Source organism: Pavona decussata, unplaced genomic scaffold (assembly GCF_977016875.1).
Source record: "Pavona decussata unplaced genomic scaffold, jaPavDecu1.1 SCAFFOLD_214, whole genome shotgun sequence".
In the NCBI taxonomy this organism is placed as follows: Eukaryota; Metazoa; Cnidaria; class Anthozoa; order Scleractinia; family Agariciidae; genus Pavona; species Pavona decussata.
Window position 1 is genome coordinate 940,927 of NW_028145619.1, and position 12,212 is coordinate 953,138.

The following is a 12,212-nucleotide window of genomic DNA, read 5'->3' on the forward strand; positions in this document are numbered from 1 at the left end:
GTACGAAATGTAAATATGTAATCCACAAAACAAGGTCAAAGTCCCGTCTAAAAATACAAACGTGAATGTTTGCCGATTGCACGAACAAAATCGAAGTCAGAGGCACGTACAGTTCCCCGATTGAGACCGGGCCGAGACATCAACGATATCTGAAGTACATATAGTTTCCCGGGGGAGCCTCTAGCGGGGTAAGGTTCATTGTGCCCTTACGGTAACGTGGAACGTTTCCGCTTTTATAGTAACTGGAAGTCTAGAATACGTTAACATTCTTTTTTTTGTCGAACGCATAAAACCGAATCCCCTGCGCCACGCCCAGTTTCGCCTGTTTATTTGGTTGTCACTCGGTACAATTTAATCCATGACTGATGCACTCATGCACTTTTGTTCTTCCTTCTTTTGCTTTCTTTTTTTTTTCTTTGTATTTCGGTCATTTACCTGCTATCTAGAACCTAAATTGACCAGGGAGCTAATAAAAAAACCAAATGGTTCATTTAGCTTCCTCGTTTAAACATCACTTTCACTAAATTTAATTAAATTCTGTATATCCCTTTACAAGATTGTAAAAAACAACCATCTACACGGAAAAATGCATAACAAAGATTATTCGATTATTTGTTATCCACGAAGGGACAACACGCATCGTTTTGCTGCAGATGCTCATAACCACGATTTTTAACTGTTCTTGGTCAAGAGCAACAGCAAAGGAAACTACTGCAAATACACGGTCTTTGTAACAAAATGACCAATTCCAGTACAACACTTTACAGCGGTTACCAATAACACGCGACCTATCGCCTTCAAAAGACTCCGATAAAGTTGCGTTTTGGTGGACGTCAATCATAGAAAAGCCATTGAAATTATTTTGAATTCTGAGACCATTTCAAGGCAACAGAACCAAGAAATTGACAGTTTTATCCGCTGACGGATGGTAAACTTTATGAAAGTTGATTTCCAAGCCAGATTATCTAAAAAAATGGGCATTGTTTAGACGAAGCCGTATTTTTTTAGGAAACATTTGAAATCGCTACACCTGATAATAAATCAGCGATGCGTGCTAGTGAGTAAATTATCATGTGCAGTGAAAATTGAAATTTTTAATTAAAAAAACCTTTAAATTGCGCTTGATCTGGCTTGAGAATCAATTTAAATAAAGTTTACTTTCTCTTAGCGAGGTAAAATTCTTAGTTTCTTGCCGGGTTACCTTGGAATCTTGTCAGAATTCAAAATAATTTCAACGGCTTTTTGTTTGATTGATGTCCACCAAAACGCAACTTTATCCAACTCTTTTGAATGCCGTAGGTCGCGTGTTATTGGTAACCGCTATAAGTACTAAGGGCGACAGGGAACTAATACAACAACACACGAAGTAAAATATATGAAAAATGTGAATATACAAACAACGAACGAAAGATTAAATGAATTAAGGGCCACCGCAATTATGAAGGCAAACTTAAAGCCGGAACAAATTCAGGATTTGAAAGGGACTCGAAACCATAACTTTTTTGTCTATGGCTTAAAATCCCGTTCAAGCCTGAACGTCTTGCTTAAGCTGTGTTCATAACTGAGAAAGGGCAGTTCTGCGCAAGACTCAAATACATGAACTTCACTTCAGCTAAGAACTCGACTTCAATGGACGCTTCATCCTCCCTTGACTTTGGTTTCATATCAAGTCAAATGTGACCAATACTTCACCAGCAAATATTGCATTTTTTTAACTTGGCACTACGATAATAAAAGACATGGAGATGACAAAACAGAGAAGTGAAGAGACTGATGTTCATAACTTGTCATGTGATTTTCATAGTGTTTAAGAAAAAGCGCCTCACTGCTGAGCTGCTCTTGACAAATCCAGCAGATGTGTTTTTGACGATGGTTTGACTGAAGGTTTTCCAAAAAAGAGGGTTTGTGTCAGTACGTTATCTCTACTACAATTTGCAGCATCTTTATGGACTCTTCCTTCACCAAAACACTTGCCACACTGTTTTCACTCCTAAGTTTCTCTCCAGTATGGACTCTTTCATGAATCCTTAGTGTTCCTACTGCAATAAAACACCTTCCCACACAGTTTGCATTTGTAAGGCCTCTCTCCACTATGGACTCTTTCATGTCTCTTTAGATGCCCTGCTTGGCTGAAACACTTACCACACTGATTGCATTCATGAGGCTTCTCTCTAGTATGGATTCGCTCATGTTTCCTTAGGCTTCCCGATTCACTAAAAAACTTACCACACTGTTTGCATTCATAAGGTTTCTCTCCTGTATGGACTCTTTCATGTGCCCTTAGGTCTCCTCCTTGACTGAAACACTTGCCACACTGTTTGCATTCGTAAGGCTTCTCACCAGTATGAACTCGTTCATGCCTCCATAAATGTCCTGCCTGACTAAAACACTTGCCACACTGTTTGCATTCATAAGGCTTCTCTCCAGTATGGACTCTCTCGTGTCTCCTTAGACCTGCTTCTTTACTAAAACAATTGCCACACTGTTTGCATCTGTAAGGCTTTTCTCCAGCATGATGGACTCTTTCATGTTCCCTTAGATCTCGTCCTTGACTGAAACACTTGCCACACTGTTTGCATCCATAAGGCTTCTCTCCAGTATGAACACTGTTATGAATCTCTAAGTTCCCTGCTTGACTAAAACGCTTGCCACAGTGTTTGCATTCATATGGCTTTTCTCCAGTATGGACTCTTTCATGTTGCCTTAAGTTTCCCACTTGACTGAAACACTTATCACACTGTTTACATTCATAAGGTTTCTCTCCAGTATGGACTCTTTCATGAATCCTTAATGTTCCTGCTGAAATAAAACACTTCCCACATTGTTTACATTCGTAAGGCTTCTCTCTGGTATGGACTCTTTCATGTGCCTTTAGACGTGCTGCTTCGATGAAACGCTTGTTGCATTGGTTGCATTCATAATGCTTCTCTTCAGTGTAAACTCTTTCAAGTGTCCTCAGACTGCCTGCTTGTCTTTGATCCATGAATAACCTTGACACACACTGCTTCCCCTTCTTAACTCCTGAAAAGGAATTAAAAACAACTTTTGGAATAAAGTCAAACCCCGATATGGACACTTTCAGGACCAGAGGGTGTTCATAATAACGGGTGTGTGCATGAAATAAGTTCAGTTCAGAGAAAATTGTTTGACCTAAGGGACAGTTCATTATTTATGGGATGACCGGGTCGGATAAAAAGTGACCGGGTCTTATCAAAATTCCGCCCCCCAAAACGACGGGCTATGAGTATTTTAAAAAGCAGAATGACCGGGTTCTGAAAAAAATTCCTTTAATGAGAACAATAAGAAAGACACTTCATCACTTCAAAGTATTAATCCTGCTAAATATTCTTGTACTACAGCTAACTATATCAAACAAACTTTTTAATATTATCAACATGATATTTATAATGAGCTGTCTTTCCAAACTTTACAAAACGCTAAGCGCAAATGATGAATTCTCAACAGAAACGATGTCTGCTTACTTTTCTGACTGTCAAATTTAACTCGGTAGTAAACTGAGGAATAGATACCTTGATTTAAATGTGAACGTCCAAGCTTCAGCATTATAATATATATAAAGCTGATATATATAATCTTTACATGCGTATACAAATAGAAAAGGATCGAAGGGACGTACTGAGAAGATTTACTAGACACCAGGCTTCTCACATCTTTGCAATGCCTGGTAGTTTTTAACATTAACCAAATGTCATGGTGCAGACGAAGGTGGTGGCAAACACGCTGATGACAAATCTGTCAACAAAGCTACAGAGATGTTGGAAGATGTAAGTGAAGGTGAAAGTGAAGAAAGTAACAGTGAAGATGATATCGTTCTCGCAGAATTAATTGAGGCAAGCAATTGTGAGTCAGAGAAAGGAACAGCTGCGGGAAGCACGTGACAGGATTACTATCTCCATGCCAGCGACAAATTGTGGTCTGTTTTTCAGAGTAACTCCGAGGAAGAGGAATTTTATGGTTTCAGTTAAGTCATCAAAATGAGGCTTGTACAATTGAAATATGAAATTAAAAAACTCCTCAAAAACTCGAAGTAGCAACACGAAACCTGGTTCCAGAATAAAAGCAACACTGCCCAAACAACCAAAACAAAAGCGCTGAAACGAGCAAAAGAATCGAAACAAAACAAAACGACTGTAAAACACAGCTTGCAAGGTAACCTTGACTGGCAGTTTTGTCTCCGTGGCTTCACTTATCTCCAGTGATTAATGGTGTTCGTTCATTTCGATCTTTTCTGTCTGTTGTTTTAATTTTAGTATACATCTTTATAAATGTTACCAATTTTCTTCGAAATTAACGTTTTGTTTACATTTTTGACGGTGAAAAACTTTGTCCATATTTGGAAAAATAAAGTTTGTATGCAAATTAATGCATTTTGAGCGTGACGATGCGGAGAATGTGGCAACGCGAAGGTACATTAACACAAATGAGTTTTACTTGTATGAAAGTGACAAAGGGATTTGTCATTGTGGCGTTCATAGAGAGGAAAGATACAAGATTTTTCATCAACAATCATTTACAACTTCATCTAGGCAAGGGCATACGGTACTGTAGTTAAAGTTCTGGCACTGAGGTAAAAACATTTTGTAAATACGTCGCGTTTTGCATCAAACCTCGAAGGCCATGTAAAATTCACGAACATTGTCTGGTTCCATAGATGAGTTGAATTTTATGTCAACTTTAGTATTATTTCCATTGACCGGTCTTTGAAAAATTTAAAACGAGTCAGGACGGGCTTAGAAATTCTGACATGATTCTACAGGCATTAGGAAAAAAACAAAAAGTTGTTTTCAATTATCCGACCCGGTCATCTCCATAAATAATGAACCGTCCCTAATCCAGACCTTCCATCTAAATATAATGGCATTTTGCCCAGATTGCCCTAGGTGAGACACCCCTAAGTGAGATGATAAGCATCCCCGCCCCTTTCATATGAGAGTCCCCCCTCGAAGTACAGTACTGTTCCCACCTAAAAGTAGTGCAGTTGAACAAAGAAGGTGTGGCCAAAAGTAAATACAGCAAGACTTTCAAAAGCAGAAAAAGGAAAAGAAAATTACAATGCAAATATAATATAGGTAAAGAAAATTATCGACACAACACAGAAAAACAGATTTATAAATTATAGTTTAGCTTAGTTTATTGTAATTCGTCACAAGAAAATCAATACATATATTGACATATGACAAAAGAAAAAGAAGAAGAAAAACAATGCTGTGGCGTGACCAGAGAGACGAACGGGGCAGAGCCCCAATTGTAACGTATCCCCTAGGCTAAAAAAAAAAAGGGAAATTCATCATAGAATTAATTAGACTGCCATTTATAAGTGGTTTACTATAACATAGGCTTATTCTAGTGTTATTTAGGTTCCAGGAAACCGGCAGTCATTTTAGCAGAAAAAAGAAAAGAAAATTACAGTACAATACAGCACGGGAAAAGAAAATTATACAATACAATATAGGTCAATGGTGGGTTTACCTAAAACATGGAATCCGGAATCCGGAATCCAGAATAAAAAAAAAAAAGAAAATTCATCGACATGAAAATTTCAACGAAGGTATAAGTCACTTGGGAAACAGTTTTTATAGCTCTTGAAAAACTATAATATCAGTCAGGAGCCCAGTGAAATTTTGAAAAGTTTGCCTAAGACTTCAATTGCTGCAGTTAAGCCTATGGTGTTAGTATTCTAAGGCAGCCCCTTTAAACCGTAAAACTTAAAAAACACACCAGAACGACACCGATCTATGTAGTTTAAAATCAAATACACGGAATTCATAAATCAGAAAAGACTTCCTTTTCTTTTATTTTCGTTCTTTCGGAAGAGCTAGGGGCGAGAGATGTGTACGATTGGTGGTATTTTGACAGGTACAGTAGGCAAGTTACATGTAACGCATTCACAATGGTGACAATGGAAATATATCTTTACACGTGTCTTAAAATTGTGACTAACATATATTACGGCTCAACAAATTTTTTGGGCAGAAGGGTGGGAATGGGGCTTAAAATGTTTAGATTTATTACCTCTAAATCAAAATCAATAGATCTACGGCTTCCAAGTTATCTGGAATTAGAGGATATAAAATAATTTGTTATCTACATCCTGCTATTGTGATTACTGAATTATGGGAAATCGTTCATGAGCTCCTCAAGTTCTAACTGTATTTCAAAAAGGCCATCGACATAAAACGTTTTCTTTGTACATGCATACATAACTGAACGTAGGAATGTATGTCGGCAGGCATGACAGAACCAGGGACGAGTGAGTGAGTGAGTGAGCGAGTGATGAAACGGATGAATGAATGAACGAACGAACAAACGAACGAATGGACGGACGGATGAGTTAATAAATGAATAAATAACTTTGCCCGCTGTCTATTCAGTCTATTTAAGGTCGGTGCCAATCGAAAGCTTTTTTTGGATGAAATCTAAGTCACCCCCCACACCGACTTGTTTAAAGACTTTTTATATCATTATGCAAAGGCAGTGAGTTTTGCGGAAAGTTGATGAGTGATAAACGCAACACTGACTCTTTTCTCTAGTTATCTTTCAGTGTCTCTCTACGTGCTATGGGGAGGAGGAAACGTTAACAAGTAGGAAGAGGTGTGGAGGTATTTAAGAGTACGTTTGAAGATTGGGGACCTTCATTCCAAATTAGTGGCTCAACTTTTTCAAGAGCTATAAAAACTGTTTTCCAAGTGACTTTAACCTTCGTTGAAATTTTCATGTCAACAAATTTTCTTTTTTTTTTTATTCCGGATTCCGTGTTTTAGGTAAACCCGTAAATGGATAGCTGATTTACAATAAAAAAGGCTTATTCTATTCTCTGGCAATATAATTATGTGAGCTTGGCTTAAATTTCTACTGGAAAGCAAAATATGCAGCAAAACAACACTATTACCAAATCCTTTAGAAGACAGTGAACAACTCACCAGTGGCATCTGCTACCAACACAAAAACTTAAAACTAAGAAAACACTAAACAAATGCGGAGAAAGAAACAAAGATATATTTGAATTTGGTTTGAACTTGTCCCATGACTCCAATTTGACTTGTGGTACAAATAAACTCTTTGTGTTATTCCTCAACATATATTTATGCATTTTTTGGAATGTTTTACTCTAAAGTTAGTGGGCAATCTTCTGTAAAGCACAAAATGAAGTATATGTTGTCATAAAATTTTGTATCTCCTATAATTGTCATAATCCAGCAAGCCCTCCCAATGTGATATTCTTAGCAAAAGTAAAGTACCCGTAAGCATGCCCAGAATGGTCCCACACACAATTCCTAATGCTCAATGAAGGACTAGACTGCTAGATGCACTCTAAGCATCTTGAAATGTGCAAAGATCTCATATCCTCCAAAACGTTTGACAACTATGACAAAAAACACATACTGTGTTCACCTCAGTGTGGTGCCGATGTTTACGCTAAACCATTGCCAAAAAATTGACATCTATAGGCATTTCATGAATTCTAACTGAAGTAAAACAATGGCTGTTGAAGCTAACTATACAAGGATGGGTTAAGGAACAATATAAACCTCAGACTGATCTTTGCAACAACATTGAAAAGTTTAGGCAAAACTTTTGAAAATCATTGAGCAGCGTTGCAAGGTGCTCTACTGTGCCCCTTCAGGAAAAATATAAGAACAAGAAAAATATACAATTTGATATTTGGCACACAGTTTCCATGAGCTTGACAGGTAAATTTAGTGATGCTAGTAAGCTCACAACAAGGTTCTCTTAACAGGACAGGATGAAAGTCCTGCACCTTCCCACCTGCTTCCACTTACTTTTGTCTTATTTCAGGGCGTAAGTAATCAATATTTTCGATACTTGATGAAAATCGATAGTAATCAATTGAAATCGATTATAATTTAGCGATTAATATCGAAAATCGATGGAAATCGATCAGTTGACTTTGTGTGATTATCTATTTTATCGATTTCTGTGATTAAACAATCGAATTTATCGATTTTGACCGAAAAATATCGAAACATAAAAATGAAATGAAATGAAACATAAGACTGGTTGGTTGGGTTCAGTCCATCATCACTCGCTCAAACTAATAAACAGTAACTCGAAACTGATAATAAACTCAACAAACATCTCCATAACACTTTATTTGCTTTTTTGATATCGATTTATGAATTTGTATTTTACTGTGGGGTACTTGGGTACTGTAAGGGCAGAAATCTAAAGGAAACAAAACCATGAGAGCAATAATGTACGGTGTAATGAAACGTCACTCATGTGTCAATTTCCGTCGGATGTCATGCTCTTTTCAACAAATCTTTAACAAGAGATTTTCACGGATGTTGAGCCGAGATGCGTTTGTCCAGGTTTGCACTGAGATTTGCTGAGGTTTGTCTGGCAACAAGTACAGCAGTAGTCCCTTCAGCTGTCCTTACAACCGATATTCAGTCTCTTCATTTATGTAATTAAATCGCAAGAAGATGGGAAGCTTTCAAGGTAAGAAATGCTTAGTTATTATCAACTGTTCTTATCTTGAATACACTGATTCGCAAATACATGTGGGAGAAAATAACACATTTCTACCACTCGATAAATCAACAGACGTGTTGTTTGCTAGTTCAGCTTCGAATGTAAAAAAAAAATGAGTGACTCTAGCCAAATTTGTGATTGTCGATTTTTATCGATTATTATAGCTAATCAATCGACAAATATCGAGTATTATCGAGTACTATTGATTAATTGATTACGTTTTCGATGATCGATTTTGATCAATTAGTTACGCCCTGCTTATTTGCGATAACTGTTTATTTTTGTTAATGTTATCTAACTTATACTATCATTGCAATATTGTTATGGAGAATGCGTTATTTAAACTAAACTAATTGAGAACATTAAAAAGCGGTCAGGGCGGGAAAGAAACCAGAAAAATTTATAACTAGCTGACAAATCAAGTAAATAAATAAGCATAGAAGTGAACAAAATCATATTGTTGGTACTTACAACAAATGACCACTTGCAAAAGTTGGCGAATTTTCTCAAGTTCTTCCACGTTCTAACGGAAAAATGGATAAAAAAAAATCTGTTACCAGTTTGTTCTTCAATCAAGAAAATATCATCGGATATTTCAGCTTCTTCTATGTCCTACAAAACAAACTTCACCAGTGTCCCACAGTTCGAGGAATTGTTCTTTGAAAATATTTTGTGCACTTTTGATCAAAACTCAGCAAAACCCCTATGAAAATGTCGCTTTCAGCTAAAAGGAAGCGAACATTTTAGAGGTCAGACTTTTCCAAGTATAAACGACAACAAAGACAGCTCGTAGAATGTTTCCAATGCCCTACTTTCAAAATGGCGGCCATTGGCGGGAAAGACGGCTAAACCCTTTATCGATCATCTGTCGGTTGAAATTGCACTTTGCTTGTTTCTATCGATCGATCCTGACACCAAAAGAAATGATTTACGTTTTAGATACACTGAAAATAGTTTGTCTTACCTTCAAATAGAGGAAATTTTGCTTCTTTGCCACTCGAACATGAGATAGCATTGATTACAAACAAAAAGTGAAGCTATATAGACGAGGTTACTCAGTCGAGTGTTGGTGGACTGGACTTGTGAGTTCAGTGAATTGGATCTGAGGATTGAGTCAGTGGTCGCCAGTACGGCCAGGAAAGTAAATTGTACAGTGGATTGGCGTTGAAGGGAATTTAAGAAAAACATTATTGTCGTACTTGACAACTCGGTTTTGTGTACAGCAACATAATTTCCGGCAAAAATAAATTCCAGACGTTCGCCTGAAATAAGTTCCCAAGATGTATTACGGACTGTCTTACGGACTCCGGTTAACTCGCGGTCCTGTTGGTGGCCTTATCACGGCTTTTGACGCCATTTTGACGAGTAGGCAAATACATCTTAAAAGTGTCGCTAAACAGACAAATGTATGGAAATGTCAAAACGCAACCAGATGCTTTCTAGCACATCTACATTCCTCAGTTTTTTTTGGTAAAATCCTTTGCATAGTGCCTAAAGTTTCCAATTCATGAATAGCAAGTGTTGTTACTGTCAGTATCGTAATTGTAATAAGCAGACAACATCTTGTTATTAAGCTCAATATCAGAGAACCGTTGAATTATAAGGATTTGTATGGGAATACAACGGATTTGTGTAAAATGGTAGAAAATAACAGTGTTTTGCCAATAAAGTCAACTTACCCTGTTTCGTCTTGTATTCTTTGTCATTTACCAGCTTTTCAAGCCGATTCGGAGCGATTTCGGCGAGTTAGCGTCATTCGGGCTTCTACTGTTAATCTGTATATGTTTTTATTTTTATCCTTTTCTTTGTAATTGGCACTGAAAAGCCCCTTTGGGGAAGTGGTCAATAAACGTATGTATGTATGTACTGTTAAGTGTAACGAAAGGCCAAACAGTATTTCAGCCATGTCCGAAACACGAAACGGAATAAATCCGTTGAAATCATTTCTGGTGTCCCAATTCTTTCATAGAATCAAAGTAGAGATGAATACCTATCCTTCCAGCGCATTTCCGACTCGATTGAAGCCGTATCACGTTTGCTAGAAAGATTTTCTTTCAAGTCAACTCGCTTCTGAAATTTCGAAAGACCCGCGGCCAGAACGCAATGGACACATTGAACGTTCGAACAGCACGCTGGGTAACAAAAGCTCCCTGGCACGGGGGGATTGTCCACAGGCACTGACAGATTTGTTCGCGGGGTCTCCTCGTGTCCTTTTTGTGAAGACCGTCAAGGGACCATTGTTTCCATCGACAAATCAAAATTACTACTGGACGTGTTTCCTAAATTTAAAGAGCGCGATCTATTCAACCTAAATTTCCGGTACAGAATCAAATATATCGACAACCTATTGTCCCTTTTCCCGGAAATTTGGAAATTCCGGAAATTTTCTGTTCCATAGGTCATACCATTTCGCCAGATGCTCAGCCCATGTTTCTTATGGGATTTAAAAATTACACTCGCGTTTTCTGAATAAATTTGCGATAATTTCTACTCATTTAGTTTGTGTTATGTAAGTAACGGATCCCCGTTTTCACCGTTGATTGAAGGTCCGCGCGCTTCGCGCTTGGGCTATTAATCAAAGAGAAAAAACTTGATCCGTAACTTAAATACGGACCTCGACCTTGGTTAGTAAGAGGTGTGCAAATAATAGGCGTGTGTGATATTTTATCTGTTGCTGTTATCTGTAATTATTTCATTCAATTAATCTGTTGATTTTAATTTTTTTACCGGACATGGGAATGCTGGTGATTCAACAAGTTTCTACTCTTCGTATCTTTTTTACGGGTGTTCTATATATGACGAAATTTCACTTACAATTTTAAACAGTTACAATAGATACCTGAAAAACATAGGCTAAAGTTACATAAACAAAAACGTTACAATTTGAAATTTGAAAATACAACTGGTAAATAGGTATAAGCAAAATAGCTAACGTTACAACGTGAAAGACGAAAATAAAATAGGTCACAATGAGTTTTTTTACATAACTTAGGAAGATGAAAGACGGAAAAAATGTTCATGTCTCACCTCTTCTATTAATACCTAAGGGTTCAAGGGCTCTGTCGATGAGGTATGCCTCTCTAGCTTTGTGTACACTGTCACGATTAGATTTGATGAGTTCGAGAGGAATAAGTAGCATGTCAGAAGCGTTATGGCCATTAGAAAGAAAATGTTCTGATCAGAACCTACTGGCTGAGTATGAAGACTTGTCAGATACCAGGATATATTTAACAGATAACAGATGATGTAGCGAGGGATGTAGAGGGTGGAAATCTTCCAGATTATAAATTATTGCGAACGTAGTGCAAAATGTGTTGGCACGCCCCATTCCAGACCTCCCTCTTCAGTTGGGTTATACCCCCCCCCCCCCCCCCGGGAGGTGGGTACTTCCCTATATAAGCTATATAGGTATGCGCTGCTCCAAAGGGTAGGGTTTTTGGACCGTTTTGGTCTGAAAACGGGCACAGATTTTGACCATAATGGTCTTAAATCGGGTATGGTTTCCAAGGGAACCACGGGAGCGTATAGACGTATTTGTCTTTTCAACTCCAAATGAAAAGTAGAGTACTTTGAAGAGAAGTATGAAAATATATCATTCGAGCTGAATTTTAGGGTGAATTTTACTAATTCTAGACTTCGGTACAAATACGAAATTTAATTACTAAAGCCAGGTCTGAAAACGGGCGTGGAAAATGGCA

The 12,212-nt window shown here is 37.6% G+C and overlaps 1 protein-coding gene and 1 pseudogene across 2 annotated transcripts in view; one reads left to right on the top strand and one right to left on the bottom strand.

Moving 5' to 3' along the window:
• LOC146460115 (uncharacterized) overlaps positions 1 to 12,212 on the top strand; it is a 457,503-nt gene that overhangs the window by 130,487 nt on the left and 314,804 nt on the right. The window lies entirely within an intron of this gene.
• LOC146460124 (uncharacterized) lies at positions 1,334 to 9,545 on the bottom strand (annotated as a pseudogene). The gene is made up of 2 exons (XR_014857688.1): positions 9,479 to 9,545; positions 1,334 to 3,021 (listed from the first exon to the last, which is right to left on the bottom strand). The product of XR_014857688.1 is annotated as an uncharacterized LOC146460124 (transcript).